Source organism: Ambystoma mexicanum, chromosome 14, assembly GCF_040938575.1.
Source record: "Ambystoma mexicanum isolate Mex_15411 chromosome 14, UKY_AmexF1_1, whole genome shotgun sequence".
Lineage (NCBI taxonomy): Eukaryota > Metazoa > Chordata > Amphibia > Caudata > Ambystomatidae > Ambystoma > Ambystoma mexicanum.
Window position 1 is genome coordinate 52,044,830 of NC_090940.1, and position 20,072 is coordinate 52,064,901.

Consider the following 20,072-nt stretch of genomic DNA (forward strand, 5'->3'; position numbering starts at 1 on the left):
TTATTTATTTATTTATTTATTTATTTATTTATTTATTTATTTATGCATTTATTACAGCGCACAAAACCCTTGGGTATCTAGGCACTCGCTACATTGAGGAAAAGAGAGGAGGGGGTGGAGAGATGCAATGGGGGGAGAGAAGAGTCTTAGGGTCTTACGAGGAGCAAAGTTAGTTGAATAGCCAGGTTTTAAGTTTCTGCGGAAGGTCCATGCTTCCCAGGGATGACATTATCCTGGTCTACTTTAACACCCATCTCAAATTCTATAGGATTTGTAGGAGGTTCCTCAATTTTAGATAGTTTGGTGCTGCTTGTATGGTATTGAAGACTTTCAATGATCTGGGGCACAAGTCTCCAAGTTTTCTACATCCATGCAGGTTGGTTAGCGGATGGTGTGCGTGCGCACACTGACCAATGGTTTTGGCTTTGCACCAGTGGGTTTTATGCATAGAAGACATGCATCTTTGCATTTGATCCTGGACTCCATCCGCAGTCAACGGCGGTCTTTCATTTCCTGTATCGCATGGACTCTTTTCTTCGGGTATCGACGCAATCCTCAATGCCCGGTTTTCCTCTCTGTGCAGTCTACTGATTGACTTGTTATGGAGACTGGGATACGCCATGTCGCTGTAGGCACGCAAATCCACTACCAAAGCTCTCCTAAGTCCTACTCCACAGTTGGGTTGCAGCAGCGGCTGGATCTTGCAACCCATGCATTCTTGCAAGTGACGTTGGAGACCTTGACCACTCAGGTGATCTGCATGTGTGAAAGCATGGTCACATGCTTACGTGTGCACACCATTTCCGCTTTGGCACGCGTTTGGATATCCACCAGCGAGATCTGAGATGTTGCCAGGCACAAGGTTTTCATTTATTTATTAATGTTTCCATTTGTAGAAGCGTGCAAAGCCCTCGGCCATCTAGGCGCTGGTTACAGGCATGGGCCATATGGTCCTGGTCCGGCAGGTCCTAGCCCAAAATGAGGGAAGTAAAATAAACGGGGACGACTAAACATATGTTTCCATTTGCATTAAAAAGAGTCACTGAATATCGTTGATCGCCACACCCCACCCTAGTACAGTCTGCATTTGCTGGCAGTGTCCAGTGCCGCAAGGGGTTTACAATAACTAAGTGGAGCCCCACAGCTAAGCAGCGTGCGCAACACCTCTGCTTCCACAAAATAGGCACAAACTCCCAACAAACAAATAAAATACTGAGTATAAAAACCGCCACTAAAGAATAGGAAACAGACCCTTAGGAGCATATCCTCTGCTTCCATCTGCATAACCCCTCTCAGATGTTGGGATGAATGCTACCAGCGGGGCAGTGCCCCAGGAAGGCACGCCAATGGTATTACTGCCTGATCCGAAGAGGAACTTTATTTGACCTTTTTTTGGTCAAATGTAATTAAACTCAGTGTGGTGAGTGGGTTGCGACTTTCGTAAACTGTAGACTCTTTGCAATGATGTGCTTATTTGTGACTTCAGCAGAAAAACAGTTGAAAGAGTTACAAGAAACTTGTGACAAATACACTGTGTCCAGCCAAATCTATCACAATTAGTGAATATTTAATTGGATGGCACTCAAAGAAAGACCGTCCCCAACCATCATGATGAATTAACAAATGCATGATGGCAAGGCAAAATGATTTCATAACAGCATTGCAGAGCTCCAGGAATTGTGTAGCAAACTAAGGTGTGAGTCACAACAGTGTGAGGCCATTGGGGAAAACGACAAAATGAAGAACCCAGGACCCAATAACAGTGCAAGAAGGCATACGCACAGGATAATCTCACCAGAAGAATGTCTGTGCTGAGAGAATCGGATCACACCACCGCGTGACGCAACACTAAGAGGGCCCTATGGGCCGCCATTTTCTCTTCATGGTGGCCGTTGTGGGAACTTCTGGACCAAAACATTGTTGAAGAAAAACTTTACGATCTGCATCACCACCACCCCAAGAACTGCTGATGGGTACAAGACACCCCACAAGCAACGTTTTCGTATTTCGCTGGAGCTGTGAAAGGCTATATTTGGAGGCCACATGCACACAGGGGGGCCGATTCTGAGCTCATGACAAAAAGAGTGTGGAAATACGGCATTCTCCCCTCCAGTTTCCAGCACCACCATTCTGAAGTGGGTGAAAGCATTCCAGGGGAGATGTAGCGCGTTCTAGCAGCAAAAGCTGCTAAAATCTCTCCTTGTGGGGGAGAGATGTGCTGCAGTGGCATTTCTAAATTAAGGAAGTTTTCTTAAACTTTCATTAAACTAGACCAGTGGTGCTGCAGTCTAAGAAATGCTATATTCATGAAGGGAAAAAGTGTGCAGTAGAGTTTAATGGCACCTCAGAAGGGCCCTATTTTAACTCCTTTTATTGACGTGCTAAACCAGTGCTGCTGGGAGGTGAAACCCCTCCATGTGGCTGCCCTGCATTCCTGATGGTTGCTAGGGCTGTTGGCATAAATCAGGCACGTGCAAAAGCCAAGGCTTTTATGTCCCTGCACCAGATTCTTTCCCTGTCAGAAAATGGTGCTTGTAAGGAAAGTGTTCTTTCTTCATAGAAGAACGCTTTCCTACATTTGCACGCACCTGAGAATCAGCCCATGAGAGGTAGTAAATGAGCAGAGCAATGCACAGCATGTTTATAGGATGCAATAAGTACAGCATACGCAGGAGTCTGCAGGCTCCCATGCATGCCTTTCTTTCTAACAGCAGGTTCCACATCGCTGTCCCCGTGGCCCTTGTCGCTGCAGAGTGGGCGTAATTAGTGGCGGGAGTCTTGAATGTTTGGAAGTTCCCAAACAGAGAGGAGTAAAGAACCAGGTGTTGAAAGAGGAGAGAAGGAAGGGAAGAGATGAGCCAAGAGGGAGGACCCCCGATATCTAGCAGAGCAAGTCCCCCTGGAGCCCCGGGGGCTTTCTACAGCACCCTTTCCAGTCTCCAGGAGCCAGGGAGGCAGACCCTGAGGGGGCTGCTTTTTGATTAATTATGGTAATTAATGGAACATTCACGTGTTGCACTTTACTTGCTACGGCTAATTAATTCTATGAATTTAAATTAATTTTTGACAGTAAACAATTAGTTAGATGGCAATTATCTCATATGTATTGTCATGTTTAGGAGACCTTTTAGGTTCCAATTAAAGGATGTTTTTGAGAGAAAACAATTTTGTTCTCTGTGAATTGTGTTAGTGGAAACAGTGCAACTTCAGGAGGCGTTCCACTGAGAAAGCACCCACCCCAACCTGTCGTACCACGCTGGTCCTCCATCTACAGCTAAAAGGTCGCCCCCACTCAGTTACCAGTAGGGGGCAGGCATCTGCCCTCCACATAGTGTATTGTTATGTTAGTAGTATTGTGTACAGTAATACATTGCTTCAATATAGCACTTACGGAAATGCACCAAAATGTCGACCTCAGAATTCCCACTAACGAAATTCCGACTTTTTTTTTCCAACCCCCCCCTTACACCACATTTATATCTGGGAGGGGTATGGAATATAACAGTAGCATGGAGGGTCTGCTGGGGGTCTCCCCCCGCATATGCAAGGTGCAAAGTCGCCATTTCCGGCCGTCGGAATTCTGGGGGTCGTAGTAACCACATAGATTCACGCTTACTATTACAATCTTGCGGCATCGTAGAGCTGTAGGTGAAAAGGGGTTCTTATTACCCAACTCAAGGACTCGCTAATTTCCCTCAACTGGACCATCTCGCTGCTAGGACTGTCTTCGGTCTGTTGGTGTCGGGCGCTTTGGGCACAGCGCCGCAGATGAAGTGCACTTACAGAAGCGCACATTTGTGGTGTTCGCTTGGCAGGGTGGCCCAATGTTAGCAGAGCGGATGAGGTCACTGTTGCAATGCAGCGCCCACATAACTGGAGGGACGCGGCAGGGGAAGAATGGTTTGTGATAGCATGGGTGCTTGCCAGTCCTGCTAGGTGGCCCATAGTTCTGCAAACTTGAGGAGGCAGAGGGGCGTGGCCAGCTGGGAAAACATGAGGCGGCTTCTCGCGTAAGCGCTGAGAGCCCAGGCCCGATCACGGCTCCCAAACCCCATAAAAGATATGGGTCCTGCGTTTTACTCTCACCCCCTTGTCAAAGAAGATCCCGACTGCACTTACCTTGGTTTCCAGATGATTTAGAGTCTCCTAGGGCAATCTTTTTGGTGCTGTCGTATGGAGAAACAATCGAGCAAGATGGCGCTCATGTAAGGATTGGGCGGGGATCTAATGGCCAATTGCCTGCGAGCGGGCAATCAGAAGGAATGCAGATCAGAACACTGGCCCACACCCACGATTAATACTCAGCATGGAAGAGAAGGGAACACGATACTTTCCCGAAGGAATGGATGGTATGGTGAAGGAGGAGCACCACGGATCGCAACCTGAATAATGCTGGCCGGATGTTGCGATTGATCTAGAGGAGGGTTGAGGCTACACATCGCGGGAGATTCACTTCCAGCTGTTGTAATACCCAGAGGGAGCCCGGTTGGCCTGTGAGAGAGGCGAGCTCTGGAGGTAAAGATTTCCTGAAGCGGAACTACAGCGCTGGATAAATTAATGGTGTGAAACCTTTGTTATCTCTGGAAGGTTGCTTACCACGAGAGACTTGGTGGCAGATCTGTGACGTGCACTAAGAAAGAGGAGAGCGTAGTGGTGCATAATTCTTGCTGTGGGAAGGGGAAGCGCAAGAGAGAGAAGTTTTGCCACAGAATAAAAAATTAATACAACAGGTGAATCAGCTCAACCAAAAGAGGTGAGACTAGACACTCTTGACAGGAAACAAGTCATGGACTGAAAATTGTCCTGTATGTGAAATAGACACAAGAGACTGTGGGCGGTAACTCTGTGGGCACCAGAGAGACGGAAGAAACCGACATGGCAAAGGCGCCTGCGAAACAGAAAGGTCCTCTTTCAGAAGATATCAAAAGCCTGATGCAAGTACAGTAGGGCTCAAAGAAGAATCAACAGCAGACGTTGGTACAGAGTCATTCCCCACGGGAGGTGGTGGCTCCGTTGGAAGATGCCCCAACTATGAAGTCGGACTTGCAATTGATGCCGCAGAAATCAAGAAAGACATTAAAGACTGTAGGCTAAATTAGACAAGATCCATTGCAGAGTTGGACAAACATGAGATGGCAGTGGAAAGGAGACTGGAAGAGGCGGAAGCCACCCTCTGTGATCAGGCGCATGAGCAAGCCGAATTGGCAGAGAGGATGCACGGGATGGAACAGCAAATGGAATTTATCTTGATGAAAAAGGAGGGCACGGAAAATAGATGAAGGCGGAATAACATCAGGCTGAGGGAGATCCCCAAACAAATAGCAGATAGAGATCTGGAGGAATATGTCACAACACCTTTTCGGTGTGGAAGGAGGAGACTGACCCACAGGTAGCATGCTTTTGTGCAAAGACTTTTATTTTGCACCAAAAGAAAGATAAAAGCCTCTCTAACCCTAGCTCTAAGATTGGTTTCCCAGCCTCAAATAAAACTAAGGAAATGTCAGAATGACTGTAGCTAAAAAATCCACCGTCCTGTGTCAAAATCCTACTTCTAACCCTCACACTTATAACAAAATTCAAATGGATTTGTCTCTTTCAGCTCCAGAAGAATGGCCCTAGTCTTCTGGATGATGTGGTTTGCAAAGTAGGAGGAATGTCTCTCTTCCCCGGGTCTTTCTCAGGCTTCCCTTGTTAGTTCACTGTGTTTGAGGGAATGTCTTCCTTCCCCAGCTCTTTCTTAGGCTTCTCGTGGCAGTTCATTGGGCAGCCCTGGTATACTCTCCTGCCGGATGAAATGAGGATGAGACAAAGGTCATTCCCTAACCAATACTTCTCATCCAGTTTGCATTAAAAACAAGAGGGGTGGTGATTCTTTTGGACAAGGGAGTTGGATTCACAAAATGCTATATCAATAAAGATCCAGAGGGTGGATTTTTGATCCTCACAGATCTCATAGGACAGCTGTTCATGTTGGACTGATCCTATGCTCTTAATGGCCACAAGGTCCAGTACCTCTGCAAGCTTTTGGGGAGATTGTGGAGGCTTTATGAAGGATACATATTAATAGGGGGAGACTTCAATTGTACAATGGTCTCGGAAATGGGCAAAATACTTCCTTCCACAGTCAATGATAAGCAAAATCGATATTAATTTGCTAGGCTTCTCTGGGAATTGGGATCATTTGAAACATGGTGGTTTTACCGACTGAGAAAAAAACTATACGCTCTTTTCAGCAGTTCATAGGCGCAATTCCAGGATAGAAATGATTATGGCTTCTTCAACTTAAGTCCCAATGATACTCTCCATAGAAATAGCTTTCATTATCTTGCAGGTCACGCACTGGTTATATTATGAATAGAAGTTGATAGGCCCGGCTGAGAATTAAAGGAGAAGAGTGGTGCTTAAATTATTTGGTTCTGAGAGATGTATCGATTAGCGCACATATGGAGAAGGTGATTCAGAACTTTTTTTTAGGGAAAATGATGTTGAGAACATGGATTGGAGGACTATCTGGGATGCAGTTAAGGCAGTAATTAGAGGGGAAATTATAGGAAAGACAGCAGCTTTCCTGAGAGCATGAGAGAGTACACAAATAGAGTTGGAACAGGTAGTGGAGGAAACTGTCATGACCTTAACCCTAGGCCATGGGACTCGGGCGCCGTGGCCCCCGTCACAGTACTTTTGTTAGAACTGATATAATATTGTTCCGTCCTCATTGTATAAGTTGGCCTACGCCCAGTCGCTTTGCGAGGAAATCCGTATTGCAAGGTCGTGACCTTAAGTGAATCAAGCCTCCATTTTAGGTTAAAGCCGCCATTTTAGTTTATCGTACAAAGTCACCTTGTGGCCTAAAATGGCCGTCTTGTGTTCTCTTGTTCTTGCTTTAACCTCCTCAACCTCTGTAGGAGAGCTAATGTCCAACCTGCCTTCAGGCTACATGTTAGGGTCATGTAGACCTTGTCCTTCATTGACCACGGGATCAGGGGATTGCTTGAATCGGCGATGTTAACCTACAAGTATACAAGAACAATAACACTATCTAAACACGATATGTGAAACATCTGTATGACCTGTATTAAAGCAATGTGTAAAGAATGTACAGTTAAACCTAGAGAATAATAGTGTTTGTTAGCAAATGTATTAAAAGAGTAAACCGCATGCACGAGATATGTAAATTAAGAATGAACCTGGCGCGACCCTAGCCCAGTACATGATTAACTTGAAAGAGGCTGGACATCGTTATAACGAAACTGTATAAATACGCTGATGTCCAGCTAGGAAATTCCCTCACTGCTCACATTGAATCCTGCTGGTGGTCTCTGTGATGTACTTACGGCCAAATAACTGTTTGTATACTTCGTTTTGTAAACTGTACAGAATTGCAATAAAGATTCTGGGAATCTTTACAAGCCCGTGTCGGTGTATTTCTCTTTGCATGGTGTAAAGGCCTTAATATTGTATTTTCTGATTCCACACTTTAACAAGGCCAGAAAGGCCCAATTCAGCCTGTCTCGGGTGCCTTGGACTCAATCCTGGCGCCGTTGGCATCAGGCTCACTTAGCAGGTGTGGGTTTCAATGGGCAATGGGTGAACATGGCTGCCCTCACAAGGATCATCAGGGAACTGCAACAAGCAATCTAGCATCCAGGGTGGCCCGGGCCCGCCCCAAAGGCACCTGGGATAACTGGTGGGTATTTAAACAACGCCCGACCCGAGGCACGCGCTTCGCGTTATTCTGCTCTTGCAGCGTGACGTTCACCGGGTCCTGCTCAGCATCCTGGCCTGCACGGGCGAGAGAAGACAAAGAACCACAGCCACCCTTACCTGTCCAGCTCCAGTTCCTCCATCCAGTTGGAGTCTTCGTGGACATCTTCATCGTCCTCCTGCTATATCTTCGGAAAAATAGAGGCAAGAATAAGACATCAAGTAAGCTTACTTACTCAGCTTTCCTGGAAGGCCTCCGCCATCCCAAACATCTTCCTTGGCGTTTGGTCCCGATCAATCACTTCTTCCAGGATTCCTCCCGCAACCAGCAAGGAACAACATCACAGGCCAGCCAACTTGCAAGGACGCTTTCAGCGCCACCTCCTGCGCATCCTTACCTTCTCAATCTCTGCCTTCAGCCTTGGCTCGCTCCATCAGCTCCTGCAAGACAAGAGAAGAAGGTTATTGGAGCATCTAACAATGCAGACATTACTCTAAAATACGAAAAACTTACCTGAAAAGTGGAGTGGCAGCCCGTCTGGAATCCAGGCCCACGCCAGTGAAGTAACTTGGCGGATCAGGCCAACAACAACGCGCCCCTGCCCAGCACAGCAGGACAGAGAGCGCAACATTCCGAAAATCAAGGTGAGAGAAGTCCCAAGGGGAAACAGCAAGGGGAACACAGGGAGGTGGGTCTCGAGGGAAGGAGTAGTCGCTAAAATCTGCCTCCTGTCTTTTATAACTAATTCCTGGCAGAACGAACCCCGGGGAAGGTGCAGTGTTCCCAGAAGCATCCCAGACCAGTCGATAGGCGTCCCTGTGGATACAAGGTGAGCGTTACAGAACGCAAAACCGTATTTAATAATCCACCCGGACGCCAGGTATGGAAACCTCAGAAACTGATCAGTTGGCCCAATTGTTGGGGCAGTTCCGCGCAGAGGTCCACTCATCGTGGCAGGAAACCAATGCCTTGCGGGGGGAACTAATTGTGACCAAAGAATGAACGGATGACCTTAGCAGGCAGCTCCTTCAATCACAAGCCGGGCAAGCCCTGTTGCCAGGAATCGGCTCTTCAACACCAACTCCAGTGAGCAATCCGGTCCAGATCAACCTACCCGGAACTGTACTGTTAGCTCCTCCGGAGCGATTCTCGGGAGATCCCAGACAATTTGCGAACCAGTGTCGCCTCCATTTTCTGTGTAGGCCTGGGGCATTTCCCACTGAACAATCGCGTGTGGCCTTCGTCTTATCCTACCTGAGTGGTAGTGCAGTAGATTGGTCGGTGCCGTTCATCAGTCGGGATGACCCCCTGTTACAGGATTTTGGAGGGTTTCTACAGGAGCTGGAAAAGCTCTTCGCCCGACGTCACCGTGGACAGGCTTTAGATAACAAACTCTTGTCCCTTCGTCAAGGGAACCAGGACTTGCTGGCGTACATCATCACTTTCAATAGACTGGTGGTTGAGGCGGATTGGCCAGAGGACTAACGGACTACCTTGTTCCACCGGGGTTTCCGAGGGGAGCTGAAGGACATTTTGGATCAAGTGGTGGACCCAGCCCGGGATTGTGCCGAGTTCATTAGCTTGGTAGTGCAACTAGATCGGCGACTGCAAGATAGGAAAGATGATCGTGGTAAACTGGATGCTCATCCTGTATTCGTGCGACCTAAAGACCAAGCCCCTCGAGGGTCCGAAGGTGCCATTGAACCCATGCAAATAGGAGGAGTTAGACCTCCTTTGACCAAAGCCGAACGAGAGAAAAGGAGAGAGCTGCAGTTGTGCTTGTACTGTGGAAAAGCCAGCCACTTCCTTAAAGAATGTCCTGTCAAGCCATCCAGAAGGACCGCCGGGGCTACAGATAAAGACACCCCCGGTGAGGAGTCGGAAAACTGCCAAGCCCGGCAATTGTAGGGGTCCAATTGTCGAGCGAGGAGATTCAACTACAGACCTCCCATTTTGCTCTACCTGTGATCTTAATCACCCAGCAGCAGCCATCTGTCATGCACTCAATGGAAGCTTATATTGATAGCGGAGCGGAGGGGAACTATATTGATCAGGACGTCGCAGCAAAGATGGGGCTACCTCTCCGTCCTAAGCCAACCACCGAGACTGACACCACCGTTGATGGCACCGAGATCGCCTCGGGTCCTGTGTCTGAATGCACCACAGAACTCACCCTCTTGTGTGAAGATGGTCACCGCAAGATCATCACCTTTGATCTGATCAAGGCACTGCAGTTTCGGCTAATCTTGGGAATTCCGTGGCTAGTCGCACATAACCCACGAATCAACTGGCGTGCTTGCGAATTGGTTTTCGCCCATGGCTGCACGCACACTTGCTACCCAAAAGGTCGGAAGAGGAAGCATGCCAGTTCTCCTGTGCGTGAGGGTGTTGTGAGTGTCCTGGGAGGGGTCACTATGCTGCCAGTGCTCTATCAAGACTTCCAAGATGTGTTTCAAAAGGAGCAAGCAAATATTTTGCCACCCCACAGACCTTACGATTGCCAGATCAATCTGCTTCCTGGAGCCCGGATTCCGTGTAGGCGTATTTATGCGCTCACTGAACTTGAAAACCAACACCTGAAAACATATCTGAAGCAATACTTAGCCATCGGTTTCATCCGCCCGTCCAAGTCATCGGCCGCGGCTCCGTTTTCTTCGTACCGAAAAAAGAAGGAGACTTGAGAACGTGCACCGACTACTGTGCTCTGAACCAAATCACTGTCAAAAACCGTTATCCTCTGCCATTGATCCCAAAGTTACTAGACCAGGTTAAAGAAGCCCAGATTTATACCAAGTCGGATCTTAGAGGGGCCTAGCATCTAGTGCGTATTAAAGAATGAGTGGAAAACAGCATTCCGCACCAAGTACGGCCTATACAAATATCAAGTGATGCCGTTCGGTCTATGTAATGCCCCAGCCGCGTTCCAATACTTCATGAACGATGTACTTAGAGAACTCATTGATGTCTGCGCCCTAGTGTACATCGATGACATCCTGGTGTACTCGACATCTGAGCAAGAACACGTAGGGCATGTGCGGGCAGTCCTGACCAAGCTCCGACAACACCACCTCTACGCCAAGCTGGAGAAGTGCTCTTTCCATGTTACGGAAGTGGAGTTTCTGGGCTTCGTCCTTTCACCTAAGGGGATACGCATGGACGCTCACAAGGTCGATGCCGTCCTCAACTGGCAAGCGCCAAGTTCAATCAAGGGTGTCCAGAGTATGTTGGGCTTTGCGAACTTTTACCGCCGTTTTATTCCCGGGTTCTCTCAAATCGTGCATCGATTACTTCATTATTATGGAAATGCAACAAGACCTTTCATTGGACCGAAGAGGAGGAGAAGGCCTTCCAGGAACTCAAGGCGAAGTTTACCACAGCTCTGATCTTGCGGCATCCATGTCCAGACCTTCCTTATATTGTGGAAACAGGTGCGTCCAGTATGGCAATGGGTGTGGTTTTATCGCAGAAGGACCCGCAGACAGTCCAACTACATCCAGTGACCTTTTGGTCACGAAAATTCTCGCCGCCAGAGCTCAACTATGCCATCACAGACAAGGAGCTGCTGGCCATTAAGGCTGCATTCAAGGCTTGGCGACACTACCTATTGGGAGCCAGACATACCATCACCGTGATAACCGATCACCGAAAACTCCAATATTTAAAGGACGCAAAAGCTCAATCGTCTTGGCACCTACGCTGGGCCCTTTTTTTTGTGGAGTATGATTATGTGATCACAAATCGACCTGGGGTTAAAAATGGCAAAGCGGATGCCCTCTCTCGCATGGGCACCGAGGAGATGGCACATGTACCTCCAAATCCCGTAGCCATTATCCCTGGGGACAGAATCCTAGGCATCACAACCACCATGACCCAGGACGAGCTCCTATACGAAGTCCGGAAAGTTCTAACTCAAGAGCAACTACAAGAATGGGGTTCCAGAGGAGAACACTACTGTGTTAAGGACCAATTGCCTTACTAAAGGAACCGGCTGTTTGTGCCGGTGAAGGAACTGCAAGAGCAAGTAATTTCAGAGTACCACGACTCCCTCATAGAAGGTCACACGGGAATTGCAAAGACCTGGGCTAAAGTGAAGAGGAGTTACTGGTGGCCAACGTGGCGCAAAGATGTAATCGAGTTCATCTCTTCTTGTGATATCTGCGCCCAGAACAAGTCCTCCAAGCAAAGACCCGCTGGGCTCCTTCAACCTTTGGACATTCTGCCGGCCCCATGGCACACGCTACCCCTAGACTTTATTACTGATCTCCCTTCTTGTCAAGGTTACGACACCATCCTGGTGGTCATGGACTTATTTTCCAAAATGGCTCACTTCTTTCCGTTCAAGGGTCTGCCTAATGCCTCCGGCCTCGCATGGATCTTCCTCGAGCACGTAGTGCGCCTGCACGTATTCCCATCAGTTCTAATATCGGATCGGGGGACCCAGTTTGTGTCCAACCTCTGGAGAAAGTGCTGCTCACTGGCCCAAACAGACATCCGACTGTCCACTAGCCATCGCCCCCAAACAGACGGTCAAATGGAGAGAACGAATCAGACCCTCGAGCAGTACTTGCACTGCATGCTCCACCAGGTGGAAGGGGATTGGAAAGATCTCTTATGGATCGCCGAGTACGCCTACAATAACTCATTGCACAGCTGCACTGGGCAAACGCCGTTCGTTACGGTTTACGGAAGACATCCACGCATGTCTGAGCTAGACATCCCTACGACTCTAGAAATGCCAGCCGTCATGACCCTCCACACGACCTTCTTGCAGGCTTTCGCGAGAGCTCAAGAACACCTGCAACTAGCCAAGGCGCACCAGAAGAAATACGCGGACCAGCATCGCACCAAAGCCCCGGACTACCAAGTAGGGAATATGGTGAGGCTAGCCTCAAAACATATACCTATAAAGGGTAAGCGGACATTTCGCCCACGGTTTCTGGAACCGTACCCTGTGGAATCCATCATTAACTCAGCTGCAGTTAGGTTGACGTTACCAGGCCACATGAGGATACACCCAGTGTTTCACGTATTTCTTTTAAAGCCGGTGAAGCCGGGAACTCGATTAACTACTCCACCAGGGCCTGTAATTGTTCATGGAGAACCCAAGTACAAAGTAAAGGACATCTTGGACTTCAAGTATGTGAGAACGAAACTTTACTATTTGGTGGATGGAAGGAATACGATCCACAGGACAGAACATGGGAACCCAGTGAGTACATCCATGCTCTGCGCCTGCTTCGAGATTTTCAAAGAGAACACCCCACAAGCCAGGACCGGACAGGAGGACCACCTTGAGAGGTGCCTTAGGGGGGAGTGCTGTCACGACCTTAACCCCAGGCCATGGGACTCGGGGCGTCGTGGCCCCCACCACAGTACTTTAACAAGGCCAGAAAGGCCCAATTCAGCCAGTCTCGGGTGCCTTGGACTCAATCCTGGCGCCGTTGGCATCAGGCTCACTTGGCAGGTGTGGGTTTCAATGGACAATGGGTGAACATGGCTGCCCCCACAAGGATCATCGGGGAACTGCAACAAGCAATCTAGCATCCAGGGCGGGTCTGCCCCAAAGGCACCTGGGATACCTGCTGGGTATTTAAACCACGTCCAACCCGAGGCACGCGCTTCGCGTTATTCTGCTCTTGGAGCGTGACGTTCACCGGGTCCTGCTCAGCATCCTGGCCTGCACGGGTGAGAGAAGACAAAGAACCACAGCCACCCTTACCTGTCCAGCTGCAGTTCCTCCATCCAGTTGGAGTCTTCGTGGACATCTTCCTCGTCCACCTGCTACATCTTTGGAAAAATAGAGGCAAGAATAAGACATCAAGTAAGCTTACTCAGCTTTACTGGAAGGCCTCCCCCATCCCGAACATCTTCCTTGGCGTTTGGTCCCGATCGATCACTTTTTCCAGGATTCCTCCCGCGACCTGCAAGGAACAACAGCACAGGTCAGCCAACTTGCAAGGATGCTTTCAGCGCCGCATCTTACGCATCCTTACCTTACCTTCTTCACCCTTGGCTCGCTCCATCAGCTCCTGCAAGACAAGAGAAGAAGATTATTGGAGCATCTAACAAAACAGACATTACTCTAAAATACGAAAAACATACCTGAAAAGTGGAGTCGCAGCCCGTCTGGACTCCAGGCCCACGCCAGTGAAGTAACTCGGCGGATCAGGCCAACAACAACGCGCACCTGCCAAGCACGGCTGGACGGAGAGCGCAACATTCCAAAAATCAAGGTGAGAGAAGTCCCAAGGGGAAACCGCAAGGGGAACACAGTGAGGTGGGTCTCGAGGGAAGGAGTAGTCGCTAAAATCCACCTCCTGTCTTCTAGAACTGATTCCTGGCAGAACGAACCCCGGGGAAGGTGCAGTGTTCCCAGAAGCATCCTAGACCAGTCGAGAGGCGTCCCTGTGGATACAAGGTGAGCATTACAGAAACTGAATGTGTACATAAACAGAAGGGTTTCCTGAAGGCTCTAAGAGCAATAACGAAAGCACATATTCATTTAGAAGCACACTGAGCGGATATGTCAGTGCAGCCACTTTTGCAAACTAAACAATCCTATTACAATAAAGCAAATTACTTTTTGGCATCAAAACTACATAGGCAAAGATTAAGGAATTATATACCAGAATGAAAAGACGAGAGGGGCGTACACCATCAAAATGAGGTAGATAAAGTAGCAATCATTGAGGTATTCTGCAAACAAATACTGCAGGAGCAGAGGTTGAACCTGATTATTCAAAAGTATTTTTTACACAGGGCAGTATTATCTCAAATATCGACAGAGGACAGGGACAGGGAGTTGTTAGACAGTCCTATCACCTCTACAGAGGTGGGACAGGCGATAGACACGTTACCGCGCAACAAAGTCCCTGGACCAAATTGATTTAGTAATGGCTGTTATAAGGTGTTCAAACCATGATTGGTGTTGCCGCTAATAAAACTGTTCAATGATTCAGACACACAGGGTTATTGCTCGGGATGTGAGATTCTCAACCACATCGTTGCTATTTGAACCAGGTGAAGACCCTGGTGAATGTGCAAACTATTGCCCTATCTCGCTTCCAAACAGAGATGCAAAGATGTACTCAAAGATTTTAATCCTACCTAGGAATATTAATTTGGATCAAAAAGGTTTTGTAATAGGTTGGAATACTCATGATAACATTAGGAGTGCAATTAATGTGATAGATTGGGGGAAGCGATCGGGGGCAGAAATAGTCGATCTTAGCTTTTTCGATGCTAATTGGGCATTCAATACTATGAATTGGTCTTATCTGAAATGTACGCTGGAGGTGTCTGGGCTGGGGCCAAAGTTTATCTAAATGATTTTATTGAATAATCAAATTCCTGCCATGAGAATCCAAGTGAGTAGAAGGTTATTGGCCCCCATTAACATCAGGAGAGGTACACGTCAAGACTGTGCGCTCTCTCCCTTGATTTTGTCTATGGCAATGGAACTCCTGACATGTGATATCCGGTGGGATGGTAGGATGTTGGGGGTGCCAGGTAGAAAGCGGTCACACAAGACAGCGTTGTATGCAGATGATGTGTTGTTGTTTTTGAGGGATATAGGGAAGTCCCTGACGGTTGCGATGGAGATCCTTCAAAGGGGTGGAGATATATTGTGGTTTCCGATTAATTATTCAAAATCTAAAGAACTTAATATAACTGAAGACCTCAAAGGGGTGAAAGGCTAGAGTGAGGAATTTCCTGTCATTTGTGAACAAGATGGGGTGGACTTCCGGGGGATGACATTGAGGCCATCTTATGGGGAACTTTATAAGGTTACCAGTTGTATAATCTTTTTTCTATTAACGTAATTCTTAAATGAATTGACAATTCTGGATGAAGGTGGCTACTGGAAAAACACTATTTCATTTATTCACCTTCATTTTTGACTGTTTTCAGCCAATAGGTCTGCAGAGGATGGGGGTATCCTTAACATTAGGATACCCTGCTTTCTTTACTGTCACCCCTATCACACTACCTCTTCTCACACACTGCTGCTCACCCTATCACACTACCTCCTATCACAAACTGCTGCTCACCCTCTTTCTCTAATTTAACTGTTTCTCTTGAACAGTGGCATTGCTGAAATATTGTCTGGAGAAATGAAGCATGAACGTTTTTTATAGTGGCAGTGATGACCTAAACTGGGGTAACAGCATCATAATCATGACTCAAAGTGGCAATGATGACATATTGGGGCACCAACACCATTACATAGTTTTAAAGTTGCAATGATGACATGTCATGGCAATAGTGTCATGGACAGAGTTAGAGTCTCCCATTTCTCAGCCTCCTGCGAACACGAGAGGAGTCATCTAAGGGTTTGAACTGCACTTGCAGCCCTTGCCAGGTACTTAATTCTCCTGGGGGCATTTTAAACCTGCCTAAAGTGCCTCAGCGTGCTAACCATCCAAAAAGCCAGCTACACTTCCCACCCCTCACACCCCCCGCCCACTGCCTGCCCTCGCCAGATCATATTGGTGTTCTTGGTCATGAGACCCAGAACACCACTCTTGCATCACTCCCCCAGGGCAGCCTTGCCTGGGCAGCCAGCAAAGTGCATAGGCAAAGGGCGCCTTCCTCGGGGCACCTACCTTCCCTGTTTGCCTGTTTGCCGTGGTGCCCTCAGCCCTGCCAGACAGATGCCACGTTTGCTCTCTACAGCTACTTCCAGGTAAGGGACATCGTCACTCATTCGTACCACTGCTGTTGTTGCCATACTGGTATCTTGCTTCTCTGAATGTTCCAGGCGTAGGTTTGTTACACTGATTCTGGCCATTTTTAATGCTCAGCCACACATGTATCCTGTCCAGAACGCTGCAGGTGTAGGTCTGCTACTTCCTGCCACACTCACATTTCTCTTCCCACAGTGGCTCATGCGGTGGGTTTGCTGTTTTGGTCTTCGCTACTGTTGTGTATTTGCCACATGCACATTTCTCCCCCCACAGTGTTTCCAGGGGTGGGTTCTACTGCTTTGAATCTACCTACTGTTGTGTTTGGCATCACTTGCATTTTCTTCCAAGAGTGTTTCCATGTGTGGGTTTGCTGTTTGAGTCTCGCCACTGCTGTTTTCCGCTCTCGCATTTCTTACTCCCACAGAGTTCCAGATTTGGAGTGTCCACTTTGAATCCGTACACTGCCATACTCAATCCAGAAGTGCTTCAACTCAATCTAGCAGACGCCACCCCTACATGCTACCACCTCCTGCCCAACCAAGCACTCATGAGAGGCCACAAACTACCCTCCCTTCCATGTTTACTTCCCAGCCCTCTCCACCCTCCTGGCCTACACCGCCTTTGTCCACCTCACTCCCACCCCCACTCACCTACCAACACAGCAGCCACACCACTCAAATCCATGCTTTGCATTTCTAAGGAATCTTTCTGCAATCCTGGCCTCATCCCCTAGCTCAGCTGCCCCTCCTACCCTTACCCACACCCCCCTGCTCCCCTGAAACACCTAACAAACCCACACTGTACCTCCCACACCATTTCTATCATGCATAACTCCCCCCACCTTTAATCCAGACCCAAGGCTAACTCTCATACCTACCCCCAACTCCTCCCCACACCCCAATCCAGTTAAATCACTCCTCAACCTGCTGAACAGCCCTCACGCACTGCTAGAAGACTGTCACTAGACCCCAGAATCCTGACTGGAGACCCAACTCAGAGCCCACCAGACCCCACCCTTGCAGCACATACCACATTATCAACCTCCACTATCCTACTTCACCCCATCACGAGGGGCATTCATCCTCACCCCCTGCATACATTCACACCCCCTGCAGCCATATCACCATCTGATAGCCATCCCTCTCCCACCATCTGAGTCCTCAACACTCATCCGTGGATAATACGCAAGGCCTCTCTCTCCTCATCCTCCTCCAAAATCCTTCTGTCCCCACCGAGAGACGCCTCACCTACAGACACATCTCAGACCCAGTTATGTTCTGTTATCGGTTAGCGGAGCGCGCGTAGGCCAGAGGTATCTTGATGCTGAACAATACAACTGTGGCGGTGAGCAACTTAAAAACAGGTACATTTTCAGGAAATGACGGAAGGTAAGATGGTCTTCCGTGGCTCTAGGAGTGGAAGAGAATTCCATAAACTGGCCACAGCGATGGAAAAGGAGTCACCACCCATCCTATTAAGACAGAAACAAGGAACAGGAAGAATACAAGTGTCTTGGGAACAGAGAGATTTTGTCGGAACATATGGATATGTTATGTTATGTTATGTTTATTGTGTTTATATAGCGCTTTACGCCAAAGCGCTTTACATTATAACAACAAGGATACAATAAAAACAGTAGAAGCCATTACAAAATATGAATCAACCCAGTAATACAGTAAGGAGAACAATTTGCCAGTGAAGATAAACGAGGGAGGAGGGGGTGGAGAAGGGGAAGGAAGTGGGAAACAGGAAGAGGAATAAACTGAGGATGAGAGAGGAGGAGAGGGAACTTAAGAGGAACGGAGCAGGGAGAGAGAGGTAAGAAGAGGAGGGTTAAAAGGAGGAGAGAGGAAGGTGGAAGGAGGGGATAGGAGTGGAAGCGAGGGGAGTGGAGGAGAAGAGATTTCAAGGAGACACAAAAGGAGGAATAGGTGGGGATGGAACGGATAGAGAGATGAAGGGAGTTCCATTGGAGGGGGGCAAGGAGCTGAAAGGAGCGAAAACGAGAGGAGGTGCATGGGGACGGGGAGACAGAGAGAAGGAAGAGATCGGCAGATCGGAGAGAGCGGGGGGGAGTGAGTGTAGAATGAAATGAGAGAGGAGACATATGGGGGAGCAAGATCGTGAAGAGATTTAAAGACAAGACAGAGGAAGTGGAATTTAAGTTGGGAATGAAAGGAAAGCCAGCCAAGATGAGAGAGCGAGAAGGAGATGGAGTTGTGAGGAGAGAGAAGACAGAGTATACGAATGGCAGAGTGGTAGAGCGCTTTGAGGGGGGCAAGATGGGAAGCAGGGAGTCCAAAGAGGAGAGAAGAGCAGTAGAAAAGACGAGAGAAGATGAGGGAGGAGATTTAAAGTTTATTGGCATGGAAGGTGAGAGAGGAGCCTACTTTACGAATATTGAAAAGGTGGTAGCGACAGGCACGGGAGGTAAGAGAAATATGGTGGATGAAGTAGAGGGAGGAGTCAAAGTAAATGCCTAGATTACAGTTGCAACTTTTCCTGTCGATACTCTGCCCCTTGGTCATAGAAGGCCCAGCGGACAATACAGAAAGGTTTGACCATGATGCATTGGTGAGGTGAACCTGCAGCCAGTGGAGCGAATGGAGAACTGAACAAAATGTGGGAGTCATAGGGGGTGTCTGTAGCTTTTTTTTAATTGCGCTTTGAGGTTCCTGCAGGTGCAAGATGCCACACCATCGACAAGCCTGGGTGCTCTAAAACTACTAGGGAAGTGATTTGGCCCATTATGAAAGCATATTTCATAACATACACAATATATATAAATAAGCATTAGCAATGCCAACAGTCTGGGCTTTTGGTTAGGCACGGGGAAGGCACTTGCCAGGCACTGCCGTAGTGGTATTAACTGGCCATTAATGGTGACAGCTGCATAATGGTGCATGTACCTGGGCATATAATAGCAGTGCCCGACAAATGCCTGGTACTTATATACAGGCCAAAACTGTTGGCTTTGCCAGTCCTTGTTTTTAACAGGCATTCCGTGATGGGCGTGTGGCTGATGGCAGACCTGGTTAAGACATTTTTATTACACCCATGGCGTGTTTACAGCCCCAATTAAGTCATTAACACTCAGAACACTGGCAGGCACTTTGCATGCAACGTTTGATGGCAAGGCTTGATAAAGCTAGCTCAAAGAGTACCCATGAGGAGGTTGTGTCTTGGGAAGGGAGGGGCAGGAAGTGGGTAGGCATGGTCATAGTGATTAGCATGGCCATGGGCCTTCAATGGCTGGGTAAATAACCATGTCATTTCTCCCCATCTGCAATCTGCTTAGAGGTGGCGTGTTAGGGAGATGTTTGGCCAGGGGGGGAAAGAGCAGGGGAGGTCAAAGGTGTGAGAGTGAGGGGTAAAGGGCAAGAGGAAATGAGTGAGTGAGAGAGAAAGAAAGGACAGGCTATGGGTGAGTGAGTAAGGAGATAGAAAAAGAGAAAGGCCAGGAACAGGGACACGAGAGAATAATCACGAATTTAAAAATAAAGGAAGCAGCAAGGAATATTTTCTCGGTGTTATGAGTGCATTATCCTCCCGTACCCCTCAATCACAGCGCACGCCAGTCCCTGCTATAGATTTGCTGTGAATTTAAGCATGCGCCCTGGAAAGGAGGCCACACGTTAACGCACTTGTCTGGAGTAATTTGCAAAGTGCGCGGCCTGCTC